This window comes from Pteropus medius, unplaced genomic scaffold (assembly GCF_902729225.1).
Source record: "Pteropus medius unplaced genomic scaffold, Ma_sr-lr_union100, whole genome shotgun sequence".
Classification (NCBI taxonomy): domain Eukaryota; kingdom Metazoa; phylum Chordata; class Mammalia; order Chiroptera; family Pteropodidae; genus Pteropus; species Pteropus medius.
In genome coordinates, this window is record NW_024347862.1 from 3,908,558 (window position 1) to 3,923,562 (window position 15,005).

The 15,005-nt window shown below is 36.2% G+C and overlaps 1 protein-coding gene across 1 annotated transcript in view; it reads left to right on the forward strand.

Moving 5' to 3' along the window:
* The window catches only part of JAM3 (junctional adhesion molecule 3), a 63,612-nt gene that overhangs the window by 34,010 nt on the left and 14,597 nt on the right, over positions 1 to 15,005 (forward strand).

Genomic DNA, 15,005 nt, shown 5'->3' on the forward strand with positions numbered 1-15,005 from the left:
TCAACCAAAACTACCTTTCAAGTTGACAAATAAACCAGATTTATTTGGAATTTCATGATATTTGTTTGGGTCTTTTTACCTTTATTTTTAATGGTCTCTATATAATCACTTAGTTTAGCCTAAGTAACAAAGGGCAAGCTTTATCCAGGGCTTCAGCTGGTTATGTTATTGTCAATATACATATTTAATTGATTTATGATGTATTCTTTGCTGTGTGCATGGGTGAATAGGTCTGCAAAATACTCCCCCTTGCTCTTAATTTTCTTAAAATATGGTTAAAGAATTGAGACATTGTTGAAAAGATGCTATTTTATGGGATTTTTTTTTCTCTAAGATGGATTCTGCTAAGCAAGGCCACAGAAGCGGTCTGGAAGAATAAACATGTAAATATTCTCACTGGAAAGCCTGACTAGCCATTTTATATTTAGACATGAGCCCCAGTAGGCCAGTGAGGTCCCGCAGTGATGCATGCTGACGTGCAACCACGCTGTTATAGTCCTGGTCCAGGAAAAGTTTCTTTTGAGCAGGAGGCAAACTGGACAGAGGCTAAAATAGCTCTTAAGAGAGCCAGGCATATGTAAACTAGTTCTTAAGGAGCAACACATCTGACTTAAAGTGAAAACATTTTCTAAAAGAACTTCTTTTCCCTCTTGGTTTATAGTAATGAATAGAAACCTAAATAAATTTAATTTTTCATGGAGAGCTCAGACGACCATTGATTTTTCTCTCTTAGCTGTCTCTCCAGTTAAATAATAATGGCCATTGTTAAAGAGAGAAAGAAGCCCCCTTCTCTCCGAGTATCTCATTCATGAGCCAGCAAGCCTTGTTTTGCTGTTTGTATTTTTTTTTTCACTATTATAATTAAATTTATCATACTAATGGCACTAATATAACTGGAGGTGCTCATGGTGACATTGCACAAGATTTCCTGCCTTCTAGCTTCTGTCCAAAGAGCAATATCTACCTGCTTGTACTTTCCCCAATTCTGGGGGAAATCCACTATAGGCCATTTACCCAAATAAAGCTTTTAATGTTAAAAAAAAAAATTGAGATATTTGAGTTTCCCTTTGAAGTGGAAAAAAGTGTCAGGTGTCCCATCCTGCCTCCCCCTCACCCCCACCCCAGCCAAATAAATCCTACAGCCAAGGCGTTCCCGTTGCCTTTGAAATTTTGAAATAAATATTGCAAGAAACGACATCAGGTGTTCACGTTGAGCAATGGTACAGAGTGGCCCCAGAACCTGCCAGGCAAGTGGCTCTGTGTCTGGACAGTTTGAGATGTCATGAGAACGTGAGGGCTTGTTGTCACAGTTGATCATGGCCCTGGACAACTTGCTGGACAAATTGCAGATTGGTTTTGTTTTCACAAGAGGAAAAGACAGGGAGTTTTCATGTTTAAACCTTGATCTATCTAGATATGAGTTGAATGGTCAGCTTTGGACTTTTAGTTTTTCGTGAGCTGTGCGTCAGGATGCTTGCCACCAGTGTGTTAAGGCTAAGGCTCTTACAAGAAAATATCAAAATAAGCCAGCCTGTGCCGAATCAGGGAGTTTGTGGCTGAGACTAGCAGTACCTCGGCATCTGTTATGGCTTAAATGTAGTTTTTATTATCATATTTTATGTTATTTCTTTAATTCAGAATAGTAAAGGAAAGCAGGCATCATCTTCTTGCCCATCATAGAGCTGTGCTTCTGTGGATACAACAATAGATTTGAGATTTGGCCCTGACACAATGAATGATTTAGAAGGGTTCTCCAAATGGGGCTGCACATAAGTATGACCTGGGAGGCTTGGGGCAAAAAATACAGATCCAGGCCTTTCCCACCCAGCCCACTGAATTAGAATTTGGGGTATGTGCGCTCCAGGGGCTGCGGAGGTGGGTTAGGAAATGGTATTTCAAACAACTTGTCTGATATCAGATCCCCAGATGCTGGCAGAATTTCTGAAAGGTCTCATAACTGGAATAGAAACTGCAGTTGTTGTCCACAGCTGCTAAAATTGTTCCAGTTCGCAAAAGGGAAAGGGCAAACAAAGAACACAGAAGTTCCAGAGACTAGTCTGAGGAGCTTACAGGAACTAGGAAGGCCATTGGGAGCCTCAGCATTTCCTCTCCTGCCTTATCTTTCCCATCTGCCTGCTCCTTCCACTCCCCCTTAACTCAGTTCCCCATCTTCCCTGGAAGGAAGAGATGGCTGTGTCGAAGATGCTGTGCCATCTGGTTATCATTCCAAAGGCTTTTTTAAAAGGGCATGTCCTTTGCAAACTCATCTAAGAAAAGGTTTCAGAAGAACAATGGAATATAAGTTTAGGCCTCAGGTTCTGAGTCATGTTTCCCTTTTAGTTCCAGATCCTTTTTACACCTATTTGTCACTGTCTCTTTTAGTTTTCGACAGTTTTTAATAATATGTTTCTTATAAGAAAGATTATGAATAGAGCAGGGAAGGAGGGACTGAGGTCAGAACTTCTGGTTTTTACTTTGTGTTTACAGACATTAACCTCTCTAGGACCTGATCCCCTAACTGGGAAATGAGTATAATCATTCTTAACTGCCTTGATGGAGTGCCGGGAGGCTTAGGTAGTGTTCAGAATGTGCTGTGAGACATCCGAACAGTATTTAGGAGCATGTACAGTTCTTTAAATTCCTAGCAGCACTATGTACGTACCCTTTAGTTCCCTCCTGCTTTATTAATTATCAGTATCTTGGCGGGAGGAAGTAAAGCGCCTGCTTTGTTCTTCTCTTCTGTACCTTAGGCATCTATCCTGTAGGCTGAGTTGACAGTCCTGTTCAGACAAAAGTACCTTAACAGGTTCAATTCTCCTTTTTAGCGGATTTGTGAACTCAACCACAAGCAGCAGCTTACCATCACATGTGCTACATATCAGAATCATACGCTCTGTGTGTAGCAGAGCCTCCCTTATGCCTGCCTGCTCTTCTTCCTCTGAACACTGCTGATCAGCTCTTTATACGTGAACTCTTAAACTCCACATGACATCCCTTCCCCAGTCTACGCTCACCTTCTCCGGAAAAGCATATGCTTTCCTTTTAGATCAATGTCCAAAAGGGGTGGGATACTTTTAATTCTTGAGCCCAGTTGCTTAACCAAATGATACTGGAACTTAGAAATTGACCACAAGGTCTACTGGCTCTCTGCTCTGTTTGCCTGCTTGGGCGCCCTAACCAAATGAGGCAAAGGCTGATTGATGTCAAAGGTGGTGACTCATATGCAGATGAATGATCACAGTGTGCTCCATTCTTACCATCATCTCTTTTTGTTCCCCGCCCCCACCCCCCAAGCCTGTGCTGCAGTGCTCTGCAGGTTCCTTTGTATGCATGACTTTGTCATCCGTTTCTGTGCACAGAGAGGGAACCTCCTTACTGGGAAGGGCCTGTGCTCTTCACTTTAGGGCATTCCCTGTTTCTGCATCCTAAGGCAGGATTCCCATCTGGGTTACTTCTCCACAGTGGTGCCTCATTCCTTAGGTTCTACCTTCATGTAGTTTGAACAGATACTGGGAAAGGGGCACTTTGCTGGATTGCTCTAGGACTGTGTGATAGAGATGATTTAGGAAATTTGTGACAGAGCTATGACAGTAGAGTCACAGTTTCTTGATTAGGCTTTCTGTATAGAAAACTTTTGTCAGACACCACTATTTATGGTATAGGGCATGTGTTTAGAAATAAATCTGTCTCGTGTAACCTTTTGAATCCTGGTTTTGACTTTTCCTCCCTAAGTCCTGCTGATTATACTTAGCTGTTGGGCCTTAAGGTTATCAGTAATTTCTCTCTCTAATAATGTGATATGGTTAGCATCAATATGTTGGGAATAACTTGGCCCTGATGCATTGTAGAATAGTCTAGCCTTTGGACCATTATTTAGCATTTGGGAAATTAGTGATTAGATTGTAGAGGAAAGAAGAATTCTCAAACTTCTTTTTATCATCTCTTGCCACATTTCTTGTCAAGCATACGCACGTGTAAACCAACCAAATGTTAATTAGTTTCCTTCCTGGAGTCACAGGAGAAAGAAGGAATTGTAGACAGTGTAATGGAAAGAGTATTGGGCCAAGTCTGAGAACACAGCTTGAGTACTAGCTTTATCACTTAGCTGTGGATTAAAGGCAAGTCACTTAGCCATTTCTTTCCTAAATTGGAAGTGATACCACTTGCCCTTAACTATCTTGAAGGGTATCCTAAGGAATGAATTGGAATCATCTTCACTTCTTTTTCTACCCTTGGAACTGATACTCTGATAGCCTGGGTTTCATAAATAAGAAATAACACCATTGTAGTAAGCCATTTCAAAGCTTGATGCCTCTGGAAATATAAAATTAGTTTAGTATTTTTCAAATAAGTAGGGCCAATGGAGAATGGAGTGACAACTTCTATTTGTAGAATAACACTAAGAAAGGCATAGAGAGGTAAAACAGGAAAAGAGTAATGAGAGGCTGGCCTGTAGTTAGCTGGCCTTCCCATCATTTTGTGTGCCCTCTCAGAGCTCCTTGCTCTTCTTCTCTGCCCTGATGTTTGGATGATATGGCTGTTATGTTGGGTATGAGGTACCTCCAGGCAGAAAGTACATATTGACTTTCACAGTTAACCAAGAAGTGGTATTTTTTGCTTGTGGAAATTATCAGAGCCTTTTGGGTGTCGTTTATAGAAAAAAAAGAAAGGAAAAAAAAAGAAGCTTCCTGCCTAGGTTTTAGTCTTCACTTGACACGGGGTTGGTATATTTTTATAATTATTATCAACTTGAGAACATACCAGCCTGAGGTCGAGTCTTCACCTTAAAATAGTTGGAAATGTCTTCTATGTGGTTTTATAAATCCTTTGTCATCTCTGCTCACCTGCAGAGATAGCCCTCCAGTGTCTACATTCTGAGAACTCATCCATTCCACAGCTGGGATTAAATACCATTGAATCAGAAGATCAACAGTCTTTGCTAGCTCTGAATTCAAGCATATTTTGATGCTCAACAATTTAGGATTTCTGGATTTGGTGTAAAGTCAGGAATCGATATTTTTATGTTTTCACTTATTTTTCTTTTTCTTGCTGCCTTTCTTGCCCTCCCTTTTTCCCTCTTTCTTTCATTCTTTCCGTTTTCTCTTTTAGCCTACCTCTATTTTGCCTGCCTTAGACTTCATATTGAATTTTCTTGGGATTCTCATTTGTATTATTCCACTCACGGTATTCAGGGTTAATATATTTTCTGGCCTCAGGCCTACAACCATTAAATTTGAAACTTATTGTCCCTTGGGCCACTAGAAGGATATGAGTTCCTACATAACAAGTAAAATACAAATAATAACAATAATGATGGTAAATGATCCTCTTTAGATGTTGAATTTATTTATCTTTATTGGCGAAAGACAGGTAAAGAGTTTCTAATAATATTTTATAGTTGGGAAAAATGAGGGGTACAAAATCACACTGAAAGGCAGTAGGAGTATAGGGTCCAGATTTCTTGATAGCAGTTCAGAGCTTTGACATATGGATGGGCTTTGAAAATTGAATTATGAACAAAACACTGAATGTTTACTTCTGTCTTGGATTGGGTCACCTAGTTCTTCTGGGTTGAAAACATATTTGTAGTTCTGCTTGAAGCAATTAAGTTCTGGGAATTCATGGAAACCAAAAACGTCAGTTTTTTCAATTTACAGTGACAGCTACACTTTCAGAAGAGACATCGAAAGAACAAAGACAGTGAGTCTGACAGCCCTGGATTTGAATCCTGGCTCTTTGTCTAGCTGTGTCACACACTGTAGATTTCTGTCACGCCACTTGTATTGAAATCTTGTCTCTCTTCTTCCCTTATAATCAATAACACTTCCAAAAACTAATTGCATCTTAGGTATGATGGTTGAGAATTGGAGATGCAAAGATGAATAAGAATGGCTGAAATAAAATATGAAAAAGAGCAACAGTGCTGCTTGGAATGACATCAGCAAGAGGTAGTAGAATATGAAACTCCACAGTCTTGTTACATAGAAGCCCTGAACAAACAAACAAACAGGAGCTGAACCAACTTTATAAGAGCTCTGGAAAAACAGATGAAGGTTTATAGCAACCAAGCAAACACCCAAATCAAGAAAAAACAATCTTCAAAATGGTGGGAAAGTTTTATGACATTTATACTCACTTTGCCCCACCCTCTCGAGCACAGCCCTCTCCTACCCCCTGCCAAATTGGAGAGAGCAGAGCAAACCTCATTTGGAAATATTATATACATTCATTATAACCAGTCTGGGGATACCTGAAGGGACTGAAGTGAGGCACTTGTCTTTGTCTCACATAACTTCGAACACAGATGGGTAAAGCAGCAGCCTTGTTTGTAAAAGCTCCAAGGGAACTACAGACCCTCAATTGCCTGAAGATATTTCAGGTAGAAATATACAATAGGTCATCTAAGGCTTAGAAGAGAAGTGGTGGTGAGACTGAGAAATTAGGACATTCAAAAGCAGCCACATAATGTCTCAGTGTGATCTCTGCACAGGGGTGAAGGAGTGCCTCTGCACAGAGCCAGTCCGCAAAGACTTGGAAGTCTTTTTTTCTCTTCTTCTTTTTTTTTTTTTTTTTTTTTTTTTTTTTTTTTTTTTTTTTTTTTTTTGGTGTTCTGTTTGTTTTACCTCTTGGCGTTCAAGGAAATCTTTTATCAGAACAGGATATCTCTGTCAGAACACTGAGAAAGTCAAGTGGAATAGCTTAAACAACAAATTTATTTTTTCATGGTTCTGGGAGGGTAGAAGTATAAGATCAAGGTGTTGGCAGGTTTGGTTTCTTCTGATGCTTCTTCTTTGCTATCAGACACCTTCTTGCTATGTCCTCACATGGTCTTTCCTCTGTGCATACATATCATTCTGTGTGTCCAAAATCTCCTGTTTTTATGAGAACACTAGTCAGATTGGATTAGGGCTCCTAATGGCCTCATTTTAACTTATGACCTGTTTAAGGGCCCTATTTCCACATATAGTCACATTCTGCGGTTGGGATTGGGGCTTCAATTTGAGTGTGTGTGTGTGTGTGTGTGTGTGTGTGTAGGGCACATTCAGCACATAAAAGAGCCTAAGAGACTTGTGAGACTGTCAAGCTGTTCAATGTATGCTTTATGGAAGTCCCAGGAGGAGAAGAAAAAGAGAGAGAAAGAGGCAGAAAGATTAGAAAACTTTCCCAATTTGATTTATGGCACGAATCTACAAATCCAAGAAGCTAGTGAACTCTTTAGGATAAACCCAAGGTGACCCACCCAGAAACACATAATCAAACTGTCAAAAGCCAAAGACAAAGAGAGAATCTTGAAAGCAGCAAGAGAGAAGCGAATCATCACATACAAGGGATTCTCAATAAAATAATCAGCTAAAATTTCTCATTAGAAACATCAGAGGTCAGAAGACAGTGGGATGGTATATTTAACATATTGAAAGAAAAAACTGTAAATGGAAAATTTTGTATTTAGCAAAACTAACCTTTAAAAATGATGGAGAAATTAAGACATTCTTAGATAAACAAAAGCTGAAGGGGTTCGTTACCAGTAGACCTGCTCTACAAAAGAAATGCTACAGGAACTTTTTTGGGTTGAAATGAAAGAACACTAGAAGTAACTCAAAGCTGTGTGAAGATATAAAGATCTTCAGTAGAGGTAATTACACAGACAAATGTAAAAGCTAGTCTTATTATAATTTTGGTTTGCAACTGTACTTTTTACTTACAGAATTTAAAAGACAAATGCATAAAAGTAACTATAAATTGTGTTATCGATAGGATAACCATTGTGTACAGATGTAATTTGTATCATCAGTAGCATAAGGGGTGGAGAGTAGAATTTTAGTACATAACAAGTTAAATTGGTATCAAATCAAATTTGTTATAATTTCAAGGTGTTATGATAATCCGCATGATAACCACAAAGAAAATATAGAGTATACACTAAAGGGAATGAGAAGGGAATCCAAATGTGTAACTACAAAAAAAAAAAAATCAGAATGCAAAACAAGGCAATAATGGAGAAAATGAGGGACAAAAATATAATTCATACAGAGAACAAGGATCAAAAATTTAGTAGAAAGTTTTTCATCAGTTAATTACTTTATTTACGTGAAAATGGATTGAACTCTCCAGTCAAAAGACAGATATTGGCAAAACGGACAAAATCACATGATCCAACTCAAGCTATCTACAAGACACTTTATATCTAAACACAAATAGTGTGGGGAGGTGAAAAGATTTGAAAAGATACCCTGCGCAGATAGTAACCAATAGAGAGCTGAGGTAGCTGTATTAATAATAGACAGAATAGACTAAGTCAAAAACTGTTACAAGAGACAAAGAATGAATATATATTAATAAAAGGCAATTCACCAAGAATATATAACAGCTATAAACATAAGCATTAAACATCTGAGCTCCATAATATATGAAGCAAACATTGACAGGAATGAAGGGAGAAATAGTTTTACAATAATAATTGGAGATTTCAATGCCCCACCTTCAGTAATAGATAAACAAAGATAGAAGATTAATAAGGAAATATAAGACTTGAACAGCAACATGGATCAATTGGACCTAACAGACATATATAGAACACTATACTCAACAACGGCAGAATACATGTTTTTTTCCAAGTGCATTTGGAGCATTCTCTAGGATAGATCATATGTTAGGCCAAAAACAAGTCTTAATTTCAAAAGAGTTTAAACAATATAAAGTATCTTTTCTAATCACAGTGGAATGAAACTAAGAATATAACCGAAGGAAACTAGATATTTCAGAAATATGTGGAAAATAATACAGTCTTAACCGATTGGTCAAGGAAATTAGAAAATATCTGGAGACATGAAAACAAAAACACAACATAACAAAACTATGGGATTCAACAAAAGCACTACTAAGAGCTAAAACACTTACGTTTCATAAAAGAAAGATCTCAAATCAGTAACAACATTGCACCTTAAGGAACTGGAAAAAGACAAACTAAACCCAACACTAGCAGAAGGAAGGAAATAAAGATTAGAGCAGAGATTAATTTAAAAAAAATAGAAAAACAATAGAGAAAATCAAAACAAAAGTTGCATCTTTGAAAAGATCAACAAAATTGACAAAACTTTATATTGACTAAAAAAAAAGACGAATTACTAAAATCAGAAAAGTGGAGGTATAACTACTGATTTTAAAGAAAGAAATAGGATTCTAAGAGAATGCTATGAAAAAGTGTACATCAGTAAATTAGATAACCTAGATGAAATGAACAAATTCCAAGAAACATACAATCTACCAAAACTTAATCATTAAGAAATAGAAAATCTGTTTATACTTATAACTAGTAAAGTGATTGCATCAGTAATCAAAAACAGAAAAGTTTGGACCGTATGACTTCCTGAGTGAATTTTACCAAACATTTAAAGAATTAACACCAATCCTCCTCAAACTCTTCCAAAAAATTGAAGAGGGGGGAGTAATTCCTAACTCATTCTATAGCATTACCCTGATACTAACAACAAATACACTACTAGAAAAGAAAACTACAGACCAACATTCCTTAATATTGATACAAAAATCTTCCAAAAAATACTAGCAAACTGAATTTTACCACATATTTAAAGAATTATACACCATGAACAAATGGGATTTGTTCCCAGAATTCAGACGTGTTTTAACATATGAAAACCAATTAAGGTAACATACCAAATTAATAGAATGAAAGAAAAGAACCACATGATTATATCTCAATTGATACAGAAAAGACATTCGACAAAATCAACACCCTTTTATAATAAAAACACTCAGTAAACTAGAGGAGAATTTCCTCAACATGATAAGCACCATATATGAAAAACCCACAGCTATAGTCATGTGCTACATAACGACATTTTGGTCAACAATGGATCACATTTACCATGGTGGATCCATAAGATTATAATGGGCCGAAAAATTCCTGTTGCCTACTATATCGTAGCAGTCATAATGTCATAGCATAATGCGTTACTCAAGTGTTTGTGGTGATGCTGGTGTAAATAAACCTATCGTGTTGCCAGCCATATAACAGTATAACACTCATAATTATGTGTTATAATTACTTATTACTTGCTAATTATAATAAAGAAAAAGTACAGTATTTGCTGTACTATTTATTATTTTAAAGTGTATTCTTTCTACATATATAAGAAAAAGTTTTTTGTAAAATAGTATGCCATATTGTACGACCAGAAGCCTCATACATCTCGTGTTTACTTCGTCTCCTGATTGCAATATTTTCTCTTGATTTAATCTCTTTTTATTTTATAAATTTAGTGTAACTTAACTGTAAAATGTTTTTAAAGTCTACAGTAGTGTACAGTAATATCCTAGGATGTCATGTCACATTACTCACCACTCACTGACACCCAAAGCAACTTCTAGTCCTGTAGGCTCCATTCATGGTAATGCCCTATACAGGTACCATTTTTTATCTTTTATACTGTAATTTTACTGTACCTTTCCAATTTTTAGATATGTTTAGATACACACATATTTACCACTGTGATACAAATGCCGACAATATTCGGTACAGTAACTTGCTATACAGGTTTGTAGCCTAGGGGCAATAGACTATACCATATAGCCTCGGAGTGTAGTAGGCCATACCATATAGGTTTGTGTAAGTGCACTCTGTGATGTTTGCACAATGATGAAATCGCCTAATGATACATTTCTCAGAACATATCCCCATTGTTAAGCTGTGTGTGGCTGTAATGCCATTATTAACAGTGAAAGACCGAAAAGTTTTCCCCTTAGGTTAGGAGCAAGACAAGGATATTCATGTTCAACACTAATATTCTACACAGTATTGGTATTTCTAACTAGAGCAGTTAGTCAACAAAAAAGAAGTAAAAGCTATCCAGATTGGAAAGGCAGAAGTAAAATTATCCCTATTCATAGATTACATGATCTTACATTTAGAAAACTAAAGATTACACCAAAAACAAAACAAACCCTAATAACAGGAAAACAGAAAACAAGACCAACATACAAAAATCAGTTGCATTTCTACACACTAACAATGAACAATCAGAAAATGAAATAAAACAATCTCATTTATAATAACTTCAAAAGGAATAAAATACGTAGGAATGAATTTAATCAAGAAAATGAAAGGCTTGTACACTGAAAACTACAAAATAATGCTGAAAGAAATTAAAGATAAATAAATGGAAGATATCCTATGTTTATGGATTAGAAAATTTAATATTGGTAATATTGGTAATATTACCCAAAGCAGTCTATAGATTTAATGAATTCTCTATCAAAATCCCGATGATGTTCTTTTCAGAAATAGAAAAACTCATCCTAAAATTTATATGGAATCTCAAAGGACCCTAAATTCCCCTAATCAGCTTGAAAAAGTTGGAGGATCCTCACTGATTACAAAAATTATTATTAAGCTACAGTAAACAAAATAGCGTGGTACTGGTATAAAGGCAGACATGGACCAATGGACAGAATACAGAGCCCAGAATTAAATAAACCCTTGTGTATATGCTCAGATAGGATTTGACAGTGGTACTAAAGACTATTGAATGAGGAAAGCACAGTCTTTTCAACAAATCATGCTAAGAAAAGTGGATATACACATTCTAAAAATGAAGTTGGGCTCTTACATTATATAGAAATTAACTTAAAATGGATCAAAGACCTAAATATAAGATCTAAAACTATAAAATTCATAGAAGAAAACAGGGGAAAATCTTCATGACTTTGGATTTGGATATGACACCAAAAGCACAGGCAACAAAAGAAAAAAACAAATACATTGGACTTCGTTAAAATTAAAATCTTTTGTACATCAAAGGACACTATTAAGGGAATGAAAATACAACTCATAGAGTGGGAGGAAATATTTGCAAAGCATATATATATATATATATATGTGTGTGTATATATATATATATACACATGAATACATACATACATACATATATATATATAAGGGATTAATATCCAGAATATATAAAGAATTCTTACAACTCAATGACAAAAAAGTGAACTTAATTTAAAAAAGCAAAGAATTTGAGTAAACATTTCTCCAAAGAAGATATACAAATGGCCGATAAGCACATGTAAAGATGTGCAACATCACTCACTACCTTTAGGGAAATACAAATCAAAACCACATACATTAGGATGGCTATTACTAAAAAACAAAAGTCACAAATGTTGGTGAGGATGTGGGGCAATTGGAGACCTTGTTCATTGCTGATGGGATTGTAAAATGATTGCAGCCACTGTGGAAACGTTTGGCAGTTTCTCAAGAATTTACACAGAGAATTACTATGTGATCCAGGAATTAAATTCCTAGGTACATAACCAAAAGAGTTAAAAGCAGGGATCAGATACTTGTACACCATTGTTCATAGCAGCATTATTCACAGTAGACAAGGGGTAGAAACAACCCAATGTCCATCATCAGATGACTGGATAAACAAAATGTGTATACACACAGTGGAATATTATTCATCTTTAAAATGAATGAAATTCATATTACATGGATGTGCCTTGAAAACATTATGCTATGTGAAATAAGCTAGACATAAAAGGACAAATATTGTGTGATTCCACTTACATGAGGTACCTAGAATAGGCAAATTCATAGAGACAGAGTAGAGGTTACCAGAGGACTATGATTTGAAGGAAATGGGGTTATTGTTTAATGGGTATAGAGTTTCTGTTTGGGATGATGAGCAAAGTTGTGGAGATGGATGGTGATGTATTGTATAACATTGTGAATGTGCTGAATTCCACTGAATTGTACACTTAAAAGTGGTCAAGATGGTAAATTTTATGTTACATATACCAGAATAAAAAAATTTACATAGTGATGATGAAAATGCAGAAAAACTGGATCATGCATATAGATTATACATAGAAACAGTAAAAATACAAGGGGTGGAGCACCATCTCTCACATTCAATTGTAAACGTCTTACTGAGATAAAAATACCAATTTTGTAAAGAGAAAATTTTTACGTCACCCTGATTCTCTGATTTTCTCTATTCACTAATCTTTAGTAGGGTGAGAACAGCAGACTCTGTAGTTGCTGCTGATGTTTTCAGAGAGCCCAAAAGCAAAACCTCAAAATATTAATGTTCAGTGAAATGACAGAAACACATAGACCACTGCAAAATAATTTATGACCACATTAGTATTCTTATTGTATACTTTGATCATGAATGTAATTAAGCCAGCTGATAGTTTTAACTTACATATTCACTAAAAGAAGTTGGGAGAACTTATATAAATTTTTTTACATAAATTTAAAAAGTTGTTAAGTATACAATTTCTGGTATATTATAAATATTGACACTTTAAAATAAAGCTGTAACTTTACTTTTTTAGTGTATTCAGTGGATTCCAAATGACATAGTGATTGGATATTCACCATCATCACTTTAGAAATAGACAAGTGTTCTATGTTTTAATATTGAAATAATTATAGATTCACAGAAAGTTGCAAAGTTAGTACAGAGTGGTCCAGTAAACCCCTCTAAATAAAAAAAACAAAAACAAAAAAAATAATTTAGAAAACTTTCCTGCAATGAATTTTTGATACAGCACAACTCTGGAAAACAGTTTGTCAGTTTCTTAAAAAAACTAACCATGCAGCAACATACAGCTGAGCCTATGTGCTATTGGGCATTTATCCCAGAGAAAATGAAACATATTCATACAAAAACCTGTACACAAATGCTCGTAGCAGCTTTATCGATAATAGACTCAAACTAGAAACAACCCAGATGTCTTTCAGTGAGTGAATGGTGAGAAGAGTTGGTACATACCATCCATGGAATGCTACTTAGCAATATAAAGAAATGAACTATTATTATACACAAGTTGGATGGACCTAAAGAGCATTCTGTGGGTGAAAAAAGTCAATCTCAAAAAATCACCTGCTGTATATTTTCATTTATATAACATTCTCTAAATGACAGAATTCTTTTGTAGTAGGATCTTGGGTTATTGGTGATGGGCAAGTAAGGTGTTGCAGGCACATCTTGTTTTATTGTGCTTCACAGATACTGTGTGTTTTATGAATTGAAGGCTACGGCAACCCTGTGTCGAGCAAGTCTGTGGGTGCTACTGTATATGTTATGGTAATCTGTAATCAGTGGTTTCTGATGTTACTATTGTAATCATTTTGGGCCACCTCAAACCACACCCATATAGGATGACAAACTTAATCAATAAATGTGTGTGTTCTGACTGCTCCACCAACAGGCCCTTCCCATCTCTCTCCCTCTCCTTGGGCCTCCCTATTCCCTGAGAAACAGCAGTTTTGAAATAAGGCCAGTTAATAATCCTACAATGGCTTCTAAGTGTTCAAGTGAAAGGAAGAGTCACAGGTCTCTCACTTTAAATCAAAACCTAGAAGCGATTAAGCTTAGTGAGAAAGGCATATCGAAAACTGAGATAGGCCAAAAGCTAGGCCTCTTGTGCCAAACAGTGAACTAGGTTTTAAATGCAAAGGAGAAGTTCTTGAAGGAAGTTAAAAGTGCTACTCCAGTGAACACACAAATGATAAGAAAGCAAAATAGCCTTATTGCTGACATAAAGTTTTAGTAGTCTGGTTAGAAGATGAACAAGCTATAACGTTCCCTTAAACCATAGCCTAATCCAGAATAAGGTCCTAACTTTTCAATTCTATGAAGGCTTAGTAAGGTGAAGGAGCTACAGAAAAAAAGTTTGAAGCTAGCGTAAGATTAAGGAAAGAACCCGTTTTCGTAACACAAAAGTACAAGGGGAAGCAGCAAGTGCTGTTATAGAAGCTGCAGCAAGTTACCCAGAAGAGCTAGCTAAGCTAATTAATGAAGGTGGCTGCACTAAACAGATATTTAATGTAGACAAAACAGCCTTATATTGAAAGGACTTTCACAGAGAGGGAGAAGTCAATGCTGGCTTCAGAGCTTTTAAGGACAGGCTGATTCGTGTAAGGACTAACACAACTGGTGACTTTAAGTTGAAGCCAGTGCTCGTTTACCAAT